At 39.4% G+C, this 11,621-nt stretch overlaps 5 non-coding genes across 5 annotated transcripts; all 5 read left to right on the top strand.

The window, feature by feature from the left end:
• The first annotated feature begins 3,682 nt into the window (after nt 1-3,682).
• Nucleotides 3,683-3,754, top strand: TRNAC-GCA (transfer RNA cysteine (anticodon GCA)). Its single transcript has one exon. It is a non-coding gene; the product is annotated as a tRNA-Cys (tRNA).
• A 1,211-nt stretch (nt 3,755-4,965) lies between these two features.
• TRNAC-ACA (transfer RNA cysteine (anticodon ACA)) lies at nt 4,966-5,037 on the top strand. Its single transcript has one exon. It is a non-coding gene; the product is annotated as a tRNA-Cys (tRNA).
• Nucleotides 5,038-6,111: 1,074 nt separating this feature from the next.
• On the top strand, nt 6,112-6,183 carry TRNAC-GCA (transfer RNA cysteine (anticodon GCA)). Its single transcript has one exon. It is a non-coding gene; the product is annotated as a tRNA-Cys (tRNA).
• A 265-nt stretch (nt 6,184-6,448) lies between these two features.
• Nucleotides 6,449-6,520, top strand: TRNAC-GCA (transfer RNA cysteine (anticodon GCA)). The gene has a single exon. It is a non-coding gene; the product is annotated as a tRNA-Cys (tRNA).
• Nucleotides 6,521-7,264: 744 nt separating this feature from the next.
• Nucleotides 7,265-7,336, top strand: TRNAC-GCA (transfer RNA cysteine (anticodon GCA)). The gene has a single exon. It is a non-coding gene; the product is annotated as a tRNA-Cys (tRNA).
• Nucleotides 7,337-11,621: the final 4,285 nt, after the last annotated feature.

The following is an 11,621-nucleotide window of genomic DNA, read 5'->3' as shown; positions in this document are numbered from 1 at the left end:
TACATCGGTTGGAGAAGGAAATGAGATATTCCTAATAAAGGTGTGAAAACTTTTCCTTAATAGATGCGTTTTACAATCGTGAGGATAACGGCGATTTGTAACGGATCAAGCGGATAATATTTACTAGCGATGTGTTTGAGTTATTACAAATGCAAAATACTTGACTAAACCATAAATCCATATAAAATTTTATGATTTATTCTTGCAACAAATACTTTTATGGATATATAGGGATAAAGCGTTGGTTTGGCGGGTAGTGAGAGCGGCCCTAATACCCAACCAAAGGACTACAATACCCAACCAAAGGACTACATAGTACTAGTCAAAAGGACAGTTATCCCTACGGGATGACGTATGCATTTGGGTTGGCAGAGTCGGGGAATTGGATCGACTTGACTCTGACTATAAGACTCTGACTATAAAAATTGGATCGACTTGACTCTGACTATAAGACTCTGACTATAAAAATGTCACATTGGATCGACTTGACTCTGACTATAAGACTCTGACTATAAAAATGTCACAGCTTACTCTATTTTTTGGGGAATTGGATCGTGACCCTATTTTCAAGTTAGTCTGAGGTAACTCTATCCCTATTTTCAGGTTATTTCAGGTTAGTCTGAGGTGGTAACTGTTACCCTATTTTCAGGTTAGTCTGAGGTAACTCTATCCCTATTTTCAGGTTATTTCAGGTTAGTCTGAGGTAACTCTATATTTCAGGTTAGTCTGAGGTAACTCTATCCCTATTTTCAGGTTATTTGAGGTAACTCTATCCCTATTTTCAGGTTATTTGAGGTAACTCTATCCCTATTTTCAGGTTATTTCAGGTTAGTCTGAGGTAACTCTATCCCTATTTTCAGGTTATTTCAGGTTAGTCTGAGGTAACTCTATCCCTATTTTCAGGTTATTTCAGGTTAGTCTGAGGTAACTCTATCCCTATTTTCAGGTGTTAGTCTGAGGTAACTCTATCCCTATTTTCAGGTTATTTCAGGTTAGTCGGCAAAAAAAAACCCTATTTTCAGGTGTTAGTCTGAGGTAACTCTATCCCTATTTTCAGGTTATTTCAGGTTAGTCGGCAAAAAAAAAAAAAGCTCTATTTTTTGGGGAATTTGATCGTAACCCTATTTTAAGGTTAGTCTGATCATAACCCTATTTCAAGGTTAGTCTGAGTTGATTCAAGGTTAGTCTGAGTTGACTCGAGTATAAAAATGTCACTCAAAATTTTTTCAGTTTTTCAAAACTTCCCATTTACACGTTAGAGTTGACTCCACTATAAAAGTGGCACTCGATTATAAGATAAGAAAATGAAAACAAAATCATTATAAACGAGGGGTTTATAATGGATAAAAAGAAGAAGTTATTAGAAGTTTCTAATTGGGAGACATAATGATAATGGGTTGGTGACAAGACATGCTGACATGAACATTAATTAATTAATTAATTACTAATGGAAAAACCCTAATTGTCCACATGGCAAAACATGCTGACAGGTGGTCCATGTGGCAAAATGTATGAACAAGGTGGGCTTCTGCCACGTGTACCCTTTTATTTGTCACATTCACCAATATTATCCTCCCAAAATAAGTTCATAAAATCATCTCAACCAAATCCAAATCCAATATGATTGGATTGGTAATTACTTTACACAAATCTTTTCATGTTTTCCACTAAACAGAGTTTGTGATCAAATTATACTCATAATTTTTCGATCCATGTCAAAATAATTCAAAAGGATAATGTTGAATGCTGATTTGTCGATCGATAATAGGTTTTAATTGGTAGAGGGTTTCAAAAAACCCGATCAACCCAACCTAATGTGTACTGTTTGAGTTGAGGTCGGGTTGTGTTGGATTCAAATAAATGAAAATTTTATAGATTGAGTTGGTTCATGGGTTCCCGTGAAACTATATTGGGTTGAATCGAACCTATCCATATTTATTCTTAATTATAAAACATATACATTTATTTTATTAATTTTAATTAAATATTTGAAAATAAATAAATAGAATATTAAAAATAAAAATTTGAGTAAACGGCCCAGATCCATCGCTATCAGATATCAGATATTGTCCTCTTTGGGCTTACCCTTTTTTGGGCTTTCCCTTTCGGGTTTCCCCTCAAGGCTTTAAAATGTGTCTGTTAGGGGAAGGTTTCCACATCCTTATAGATGATGGTTTGTTCTCCTCCCCAACCAATGTGGGACATCACAATCCACCCTCGGCCCAGTGTCCTTACTGGCACACCGCCTCGTGTCTACCCCCCTTCGGGGAATAGTGAGAAGGCTGACACATTGTCCGGTGTCTGGCTCTGATACCATTTGTAACAGCCCAGATCCACCGCTATCAGATATTGTCATCTTTGGACTTTCTCTTTCGGGTTTCTCCTCAAAGCTTTAAAACGCTTCTACTAAGGGAAGGTTCCCACGTCCTTATAAATTGTGGTTTGTTCTCCTCCCCAACCAATGTGAGACATTACAAAAAGAATGTTTCAGCCTAATTCAACCTAATCCATGAAGGTTTTTAACAATGGGTAGAAGGGTTTAAGGATCGACAACGCGAAAATGTTAATTATAATTGCTTAAAAAAAAACATTAGTCATGATAAGACATGTTTTGTTTGGATGTTCTTAGGTGAGTTTTGTAAAAGTGGTCATAGCACTAATTAGGTGGTCATGTCCACTACAAATTCTTAGCTTCATAGCATGTCATTGTTACCCACAAGGCTTATCTTGTTGAGTAGGCTTTGGACCATCTTTTATCTTTCAAACATAGTGTCGTCCTTGATTGATTGCAACGGTCTAAGCTGCTATCAGTAAATATTGTCCGCTTCAGTTCGTTACGTATCGTCGTTAGTCTCACAGTTTTAAAGTTCATTTGTTAGGGAGGAGTTTTCACTCTTATAAGAAATGTTTCGTTCTCTCCAACTGATGTGAGACCTCAAAATCCACCCTCTTTAAGGGTCCAATGTCCTTGCTAGCATAGGCTTTAATGTCGGAAATTAAATTTCGGAAAAGATCTTGTGTCACTGTTAAAAGAATTCAACTAAATTAATAAAAATATCTATAAATTTTAAATTTTAAATTTTTTTTTAATAATACCCTTAAACTTTTAACTTAAATTTTTAAAAAATTAGTTTGGATGGAAACTAATTTATTTTTAAAATATATTTGAATTTTAAAAAACTTTTAACAAACTTTAAGAAGTTTTATTTATGCTTTTAATTTAAAAAAATTTAAAAATAGGACGACCGTATAACAAAAAAATACCCATAAAATTTTAAAAATAGCATTAACACTATTAACCTTTATGATTTTTTTTTTAAAATCTTATTGTCAATATATGGAAAGAAATAATCTATTACACCTTATAAATCATCTACGGTAAGAGTATTAATGTTACTTATAAAAAGTTCAGATTGGGCAGTGTAACTTTTGGACCGACACTTTGTAGAAGAGGTCAATAAGGTTGAAATCATATAAATGGGTCCATAGCTAAGTGGTAGAGCATTTGACTGCAGATCAAGAGGTCCTTTCTATTTACCCAAGTAGGTAGCTTTTGCAGTTCTCAAACCCAATTGTGCCCTTTCATTCATCCATGTAGGAACCACTCAAACTCGAGTGGGTAGGGTCACCTTTGGACCGATACTCTATAGAAGGGATCACTAAGGTTAAGATTATACAAAATGGGTCTATAGCTTAGTGGTAGAGCATTTGACTGCAGATCAAGAGGTCACCAGTTTGAACCTGGTTGAGCCCTTCTATTCATTGATCATTAAAGTTAAGATTATACAAGTGCCCTTTCTTTCATTCATCCACGTATGATCGCTTTTGGACTGGCCTTTCTATTCATCCATGTAGGGTGATGATTGCTTTTGGCTCGAACCCAATTGGGTAGGGTCACTATTGGAGTGACACTCTGTAGAAGGGATCACTAAGGTTGAGATCATACAAAATGGGTCCGTAGCTCAGTGGTAGAGCATTTGACAGTAGATTAAGAGGTCATTGGGGCCCCTATTTATCCATGTAGGGGAGCTTTTATGGTTCCAACACTCTGTAGAAGGGTTCAGTTGAAATCATACCAAAAAATGGGTTCATAGCTCAATGGTAGGACATTTGATTGCAAATCAAGTGGTCACCAGTTGGAACCTGGTTGGGAAGTTGATGATTGCTTTTGGCTCGAACCCGATTGGGTAGGGTCACTTGGGCCCTTTTATTCATACATGTTGGTTGACGATTGCTTTTGGAGTGTTCCGACACTCTGTAGAAGGGTTCAGTTGAAATCATACAAAAAAAATGGGTTCATAGCTCTGTGGTAGGACATTTGATTGCAGATCAAGTGGTCACCAGTTGGAACTTGGTTGGGAAGTTGATGATTGCTTTTGGCTTGAACCCGATTGGGTAGGGTCACATTTGGACTGACACTCTGTAGAAGGGATCACTAAGGTTGAAATTATGCAAAATGGGTCCATAGCTTAGTGGTAGAGCACTTTTGGCCCGACACTCTTGTAGAAGGGATCGGTTGAAATCATACAAAAAATGGGTCCATAGCTCAGTGGTAGGGCATTTGATTGCGCCTATTCATACATGTTGGTTGATGATTGCTTTTGGCTCGAACCCCAGGGTCACTTTTGGCCCGACACTCTGTAGAAGGGATCACTAAGGTTGAAATCATACAAAAAATGGGTTCATAGCTCAGTGGTAATCATACAAAAAAAAATGGGTCCATAGCTTAGTGGTAATCATACAAAAAATGGGTCCATAGCTCAGTGGTAGGGCATTTGATTGCACTCAGTGGTAGGGCATTTGATTGCGCTCAGTGGTAGAGCATTTGATTGCAGATCAAGTGATCACCAGTTCGAACCTGGTTGGAAAGTTGATGATTGCTTTTGGCCCGAACCCGATTGGGTAGGGTCACTTTTGGACTGACACTCTGTAAAAGGGATCACTAAGGTTGAAATCATGCAAAATGGGTCCATAGCTCAATGGTAGAGCATTTGACTACAAATCAAGAGGTCACCCGTTCGAACCTGGTTGGGCCCTTCTATTTTGTACATGTTGATTGATGATTGCTTTTGGCTCGAACCCCAGGGTCACTTTTGGACCGACCTTCTGTAGAAGGGATCACTAAGTCTATTCATACATGTAGGTTGATGATTGCTTTTCTGAGGCCCTTCTATATCACTAAAGTTAAGATCATACAAAATGGGTCCATAGCGGGTAGAGTAGGAGCGGGTAGAGTAGGAGCGGGTAGAGTAGGGATCACTAATATATCACTAAGGTTAAGATCATACAAAATGGGTCCATAGCGGGTAGAGTAGGGATCACTAAGGTTACAAAATGGGTCCATAGCTCAGTGGTAGAGTAGGGATCACTAAGGCTCAGTGGTAGAGTAGGGATCACTAAGGCTCAGTGGTAGAGTAGGGATCACTAAGGTTAAGATCATACAAAATGGGTACATAGCTCAGTGGTAGAGCATTTGACTGTAGACTAAGAGAAGTCACCAATTCAAACCTAGCTGGACCCTTTTATTCATCCATGTAGGATGATCATTGCTTTTGGACCGACGGAAGGGATCACTAAGGTTGAGATCACATACGAAATGGGTCCATAGCTCATTCTTTTATTCATCCATGTAGAGTGATGATTGCTTTTGGCTCAAACCCAATTGGGTTGGGTTGGGTTGGACCGACACTCTATAGAAGGGATCACTAAGGTTGGGTTGGACCGACACTCTGTAGAAGAGATCACTAAGGTTGAGATGATACGAAATGGTACCATAGCTCAATGGTAGAACATTTGACTGCAATCAAAACGTCACTAGTTCGAACTTGGTTGGGCCTTTAAATTTATCCATGAATAGGGGTCACTATGGTTGAGATTATACAAAATGGGTCATATAGCTTAGTGGTAGAGCATTTGACTGATTAAGATAGGGTCACTTTTGGACCGATACTCTGTAGAGGGGTCACTAAGGTCACAAGTTTGAACCTGGTTGTGCCCTTCTATTCATCCATGTAGCTTGATGATTGCTTTTGGCTCGAACCTGATTGGTTAGGGGCACTTTTGGACCGACACTCTATAGAAGGGATCACTAAGGTTGAGATCATACAAAATGGGTTTATAGCTTAGTGGTAGAGCATTTGACTGCAGATCAAGAGGTCACCAGTTCAAACCTGGTTGGGCCTTTCTATTCATACATGTTGGTTGTTGGTTGATGATTGATTGTGTAGGGGCACATTTGATTGGGCCCTTCTATTTATACATGTTGGTTCATGATTGCTTTTGGAGTGATCCGACACTCTGTCTCGAACCAGCTTGGGTAGGGACACTTTTGGACCGACACTCTGTCGAAGGGTTCACTAAGGCTCAAACCCGATTGGGTAGGGACACTTTTGGACCGTTGGACCGACACTCTATAGAAGGGATCACTAAGGTTGAGATCATACAAAATGGGTCCATAGCTCAGTGGTAGAGCATTTGACTGCAGATCAAGAGGTCACCAGTTTGAACCTGGCTGGGCCCTTCTATTCATACATGTTGGTTGATGATTGCTTTTGGAGTGATCCGACACTCTGTAGAAGGAAATCATACAAAGAAAGGGTCCATTTGATTGCAGGTCAAGTGGTCACCACTTGGGAAGTTGATGATTGCTTTTGGCTCGAACCCGATTGGGTAGGGTCACATTTGGACTGACTTGTAGAAGGGATCACTAAGGTTGAAATCATGCAAAATGGGTCCACTTGGGAAGTTGATGATTGCTTTTGGCTCGAACCCGATTGGGTAGGGTCACATTTGGACTAACACTTGTAGAAGGGATCACTAAGGTTGAAATCATGCAAAATGGGTCCATAACTTAGTGGTAGAGCTCCTTCTATTCATACATGTTGGTTGATGATTGCTTTTGGCTCGAACCCCTAGGGTCACTTTTGGACCGACACTCTGTAGAAGAGATCACTAAGGTTGAAATCATACAAAAAATAAAATGGGTCCATTGCTCAGTGGTAAACTTTAGTTGGAACCTGAAGGGTTCACTAAGGTTGAAATCATTCAAAAAATGGGTCCATAGCTCAGTGGTAGGGCGTTGAAATCATACAAAAAAATGGGTCCATAGCTCAGTGGTAGGGCATTTGATTGCAGATCAAGTGGTCACCAGTTGGAACCTGGTTGGAAAGTTGATGATTGCTTTTGGCCCGAACCCAATTGGGTAGGGTCACTTTTGGACTGACACTCGGTAGAAGAGATCACTAAGGTTGAAATCATGCAAAATGGGTCCATAGCTCAGTGGTAGAGCATTTGACTGCAGATCAAGAGGTCACCAGTCCGAACCTAGTTGGGCTTCTATTCATTCGTGTAGGTTGATGATTGCTTTTGGCTTGAACCCGATTGGGTAGTTTCACTTTTGGACCAACACTCTGTATAGGGTAGAAGGGATCACTAAGGTTGAAATCATACGATCAAGAGGTCACTGGTTTGAACCTAGTTTAGCCTTTCTATTCATCCATGTAGGTTGATGATTGCTTTTTGCTCGAACCCGATTGGTAGGGTCACTTTTGGATCGACACTCTGTAGAAGGGATCACTAAGGTTAAGATCATACAAAATGGGTTCATAGCTTAGTGGTAGAGCATTTGACTGCAGATTACGAGGTCACCAGTTGAACCTGGTTGAGCCTTTCTATTCATACATGTAGGTTGATGATTGCTTTTGGCTCGAACCCGATTAGGTAGGGTCACTTTTGGATCGACACTCTGTAGAAGGGATCACTAAGGTTGAAATTATACAAAATGGGTCCATAGCTTAGTGGTAGAGCATTTGACTGCACATTAAAAGGTTACTAGTTTGAATTTGGTTGGGCCTTTTTTTTTTATTCATCCATGTAGCTTGATGATTGCTTTTTGCTCGAACCCGATCGGGTAGGGTCACTTTTGGACCGACACTCTATAGAAGGGACTACTAAGGTTGAGATCACACAAAATGAGTCCATAGTTCAATGATAGAGCATTTGATTGTAGATTAAGAGGTCAATAGTTTGAACTTGGTTGGGCCCTTCTATTCATATATGTACCTTGATGATTACTTTTTGCTCGAACCCGATTGGGTAGGGTCACTTTTGGACCAACACTCTTTAGAAGGGATCACTAAGGTTGAAATCATACAAAATGGGTCTATAGCTCTTCCGTTCTAACACTCTCGAGAGTTATTCGTATTTATCAAATTTGTTCCTATCTGGAACGCTGCTATTGGATCAAATGACAAAGACATTGTTGAGAAAAAGATGGCTTTCCCCGGATGAAATGTTTGTTGCTATCTATTACAATAATGAATCATTGGTTTAATTGAATAACTATAAAATAGATAGACTCTAATAGATAGACTCTTCTCTTTGTCTTAGGTCGACGGATCTTCTCCATTGAAAGATCCCCTATATGGATAATACACATTCCAGTTCATGAGCCTAATTCTAATTGTTTTACTCCGAAGCAAACCACGGGGCGGTTCGTCCTATTCAGATATTCACAACCAAGAAACACTGGATTCTCTTTCGGGTAGGCCCTGAAAGGAGAAGAAAGGCTGGAATGCCAACAGGCGTTTATTATTGAATTCACTCGTAGAGCATTTGAGCCCTTTTGGACCAACACTCTTTAGAAGGATCACTAAGGTTGAAATCATACAAAATGGGTCTATAGATGGGTCTATTGCTCAGTGGTAGAGCATTTGAGCCCTTTTGGACCGACACTCTTTAGAAGGGATCACTAAGGTTGAAATCATACAAAATGGGTCTATAGCTCAGTGGTAGAGCATTTGAGCCCTTATATTCATCCATGTACGTTAATGATTGATTTTGGCTCAAACCCGATTGGGTAGGGTCACTTTTAGACCCACACTTGTAAGGGATCACTAAGGTTAAGATCATACAAAATGGGTCCATAGCTCAGTGGTAGAGCATTTGACTGCAGATTAAGAGGGCACCTGTTTGAACCTAGTTAGGCCCTTCTAGTCATCCATGTAGGGTGATGATTGTTTTTGGCTCGAACCCAATTGGGTAGGGTCACTTTTGGACAGATGTAGAAAATTGAAACCCTCCTCATTGGATGATCATGATACTTCCCAAAAATCGAAATTCTTGATCAATGGAGGAACAATATCACCATTTTTTTTCAATAAGATACCAAAGTAGATGATTGACTCATTCCATACAAGATTATAATCGCAGGAAATCTTTTGATAACATGGATTCCTATTTCTCAATGATATCCCACGATCAAGACAATTGGCTAAATCGCGTGAAACTGGTAAAAAAAACATGCTTTTTTAGAGAGAAATACTATTTCACCAATGGAATCACAAGTATCTAACATATTCATACCTAACTGTTTTCCAGAAAGTGGTGATGAAAGGTATAGTTTGTATAACTCTTTCCACTTTCCAATTTGGTCATAAAATGGATCCAAAAGGGGTCACTTTTGGACCGCACTCTGTAGAAGGGGTCACCAAGGTTGAGATTATACAAAATGGGTCATAGCTCAGTGGTAGGGTCACTTTTGGACCGCACTCTGTAAAAGGGGTCACTAAGGTTGAGATTATACAAAATGAGTCCATTGCTCAGTGTAGAGCATTTGGCTAGATTACACAAAATGGGTCGATAGCTCAGTGGTAGAGCATTTGACTAGATTATACAAAATGGGTCCATAGCTCAGTGGTAGAGCATTTGACTGCAGATCAAAGGTCACCAGATTGAACTTGGTCACTTTTGGACCGACACTCTGCTCAAGAGGTCACCAGTTCAAACCTATTTGGGTGCTTCTACTCATACCCGTAGGGTCACTACTCTGTAGAATGGGTCACTAAGGTTGAGATCAAAATGGGTTTATAACTCAGTGATACAGCATTTAACTGCATATTGAACTTTGTCACTTTTGGAGCATTTAACTGCATATTGAACTTTGTCACTTTTGGATCGACACTCTACTCATACACGTAGGGTCACTAAGGAGAATGGGTGGGTTACCAAGGTTGAGATCAAAATGGGTCCATCAAATCACCTGGTTGGACTCTTTTATTTTAGACCGACATATAAAGCATAACAAAATATTCTTTATAAGGGTGTGAAAACCTCTCTCCAGCAGACGTATTTTAAAATCGTGAGGCTAACTGCGATACGTAATGAGCCACAGCGAACAATATCTATTAGTGGTCGTCTGGGCTATTTTATATATATATTCAATTTGACTTGGATGGTAACATCGGGTTTTGTATTGAGAATTTGAAGATCTCAACAAAACTTTTAATTGTTCTTTCACAAATTTGCTTTAATCAGATAAGTTATGCTCTCTAATCGATAATCTAAACCGTCCTAATCGAGCTCCAAGGATGCAACAAGGATTTTCATTATTCAACAACTAATCACAACATTTTGGAGGAAGAAAAATGCAAACTAGTGGATGTTGTGGGGATGTTGTGGGTTGGAAGTTGCAAAAGACAAGGCATGATATTCTTTCTTAGTCAAGGAAACTAAAAAAGGAGAAACCAAAGAGAATTGAGTGGCTCCTTAAGGGTCCTATCTTCTAGTGTACAATCTTCCTTTTGACGAAGGCATAGAAAGTTTTGTGTGGCTTCCAAACCCCTTTGGCAATGGCCCTCTAGGGTCTATATGTGATACCTAACTCAATCTAATGATAGCACATGCTTCCCATATTCTAACGACAAGAAATGTTGATCAGACAACGACTTATCAAAGATCAACTCTAGGTTAAATTATAAGTTTCTGAATAGGTTTCTCGACATAAAAAAATATCTAATAATTTTTTCAACTTTCATTCGAGTTAAGAGTCTAAACTTTTGATTAATCTCATTCGAGTGATTGGATTCCTCCACTTGTGTCGTGGGAACTAAATTAATTCTCCTTCCCCTATTCAAAAACTTCTTCGGCTACAAAACGTTCCACATAATTCAAAGTATTGAATTCACCCTCCCAAATGATCTACTTTATGATGTAATGGAATATCAACGAGCTATCAATTTGTTATGTAACAGCTTAGGTCCATTGTTAGTAGATATTGTCGACAGCCTCACAGTTTTAAAATGCGTCTACTAGGGAGACATTTTCACACCCTTATAAGAATTGTTTTGTTCCCCTCTCTAACCAATGTGGGATCTCACAATCCAGCTTCATGGGGTCCAGCGTCTTCGATGGCACACCGCCAGTGCTTGGCTCTGATACCATTCGTAACAACTCAAGCCCACTACTAACCGATATTGTCTGCTTTAGTTCATTACGTATCACCATCAACCTCACAGTTTTAAAATGCGTCGTCTACTAGGGAAAGGTTTTCACACCCTTACAAGAAATGTTTTGTTCCCCTCTCTAACCAATGTGGGATCTCACAATCCAGCCCCATGGGGTCTAGCATCCTCGATGGCACATCGCTCCGTGCTTGGCTCTGATACCATTTGTAACAACTGAAGCCCACTGCTAATAGATATTGTCTACTTTAGCCCATTACGTATTGCCATCAGCCAGGTTTAAAATGCGTCTACTAAGGGGAGGTTTTCACACCCTTATAAGAAATGTTTTGTTTCCCTCTCTAAGTGAGATCTCACAATCCAGCACTCTGGGGTCGAGCG

Source organism: Cucurbita pepo, chromosome 10 (assembly GCF_057944985.1).
Source record: "Cucurbita pepo subsp. pepo isolate OVF chromosome 10, ASM5794498v1, whole genome shotgun sequence".
In the NCBI taxonomy this organism is placed as follows: Eukaryota; Viridiplantae; Streptophyta; class Magnoliopsida; order Cucurbitales; family Cucurbitaceae; genus Cucurbita; species Cucurbita pepo.
The sequence above is the reverse complement of the archived record's forward strand: the minus strand, read 5'-3'. Positions and strand labels throughout refer to the sequence as shown.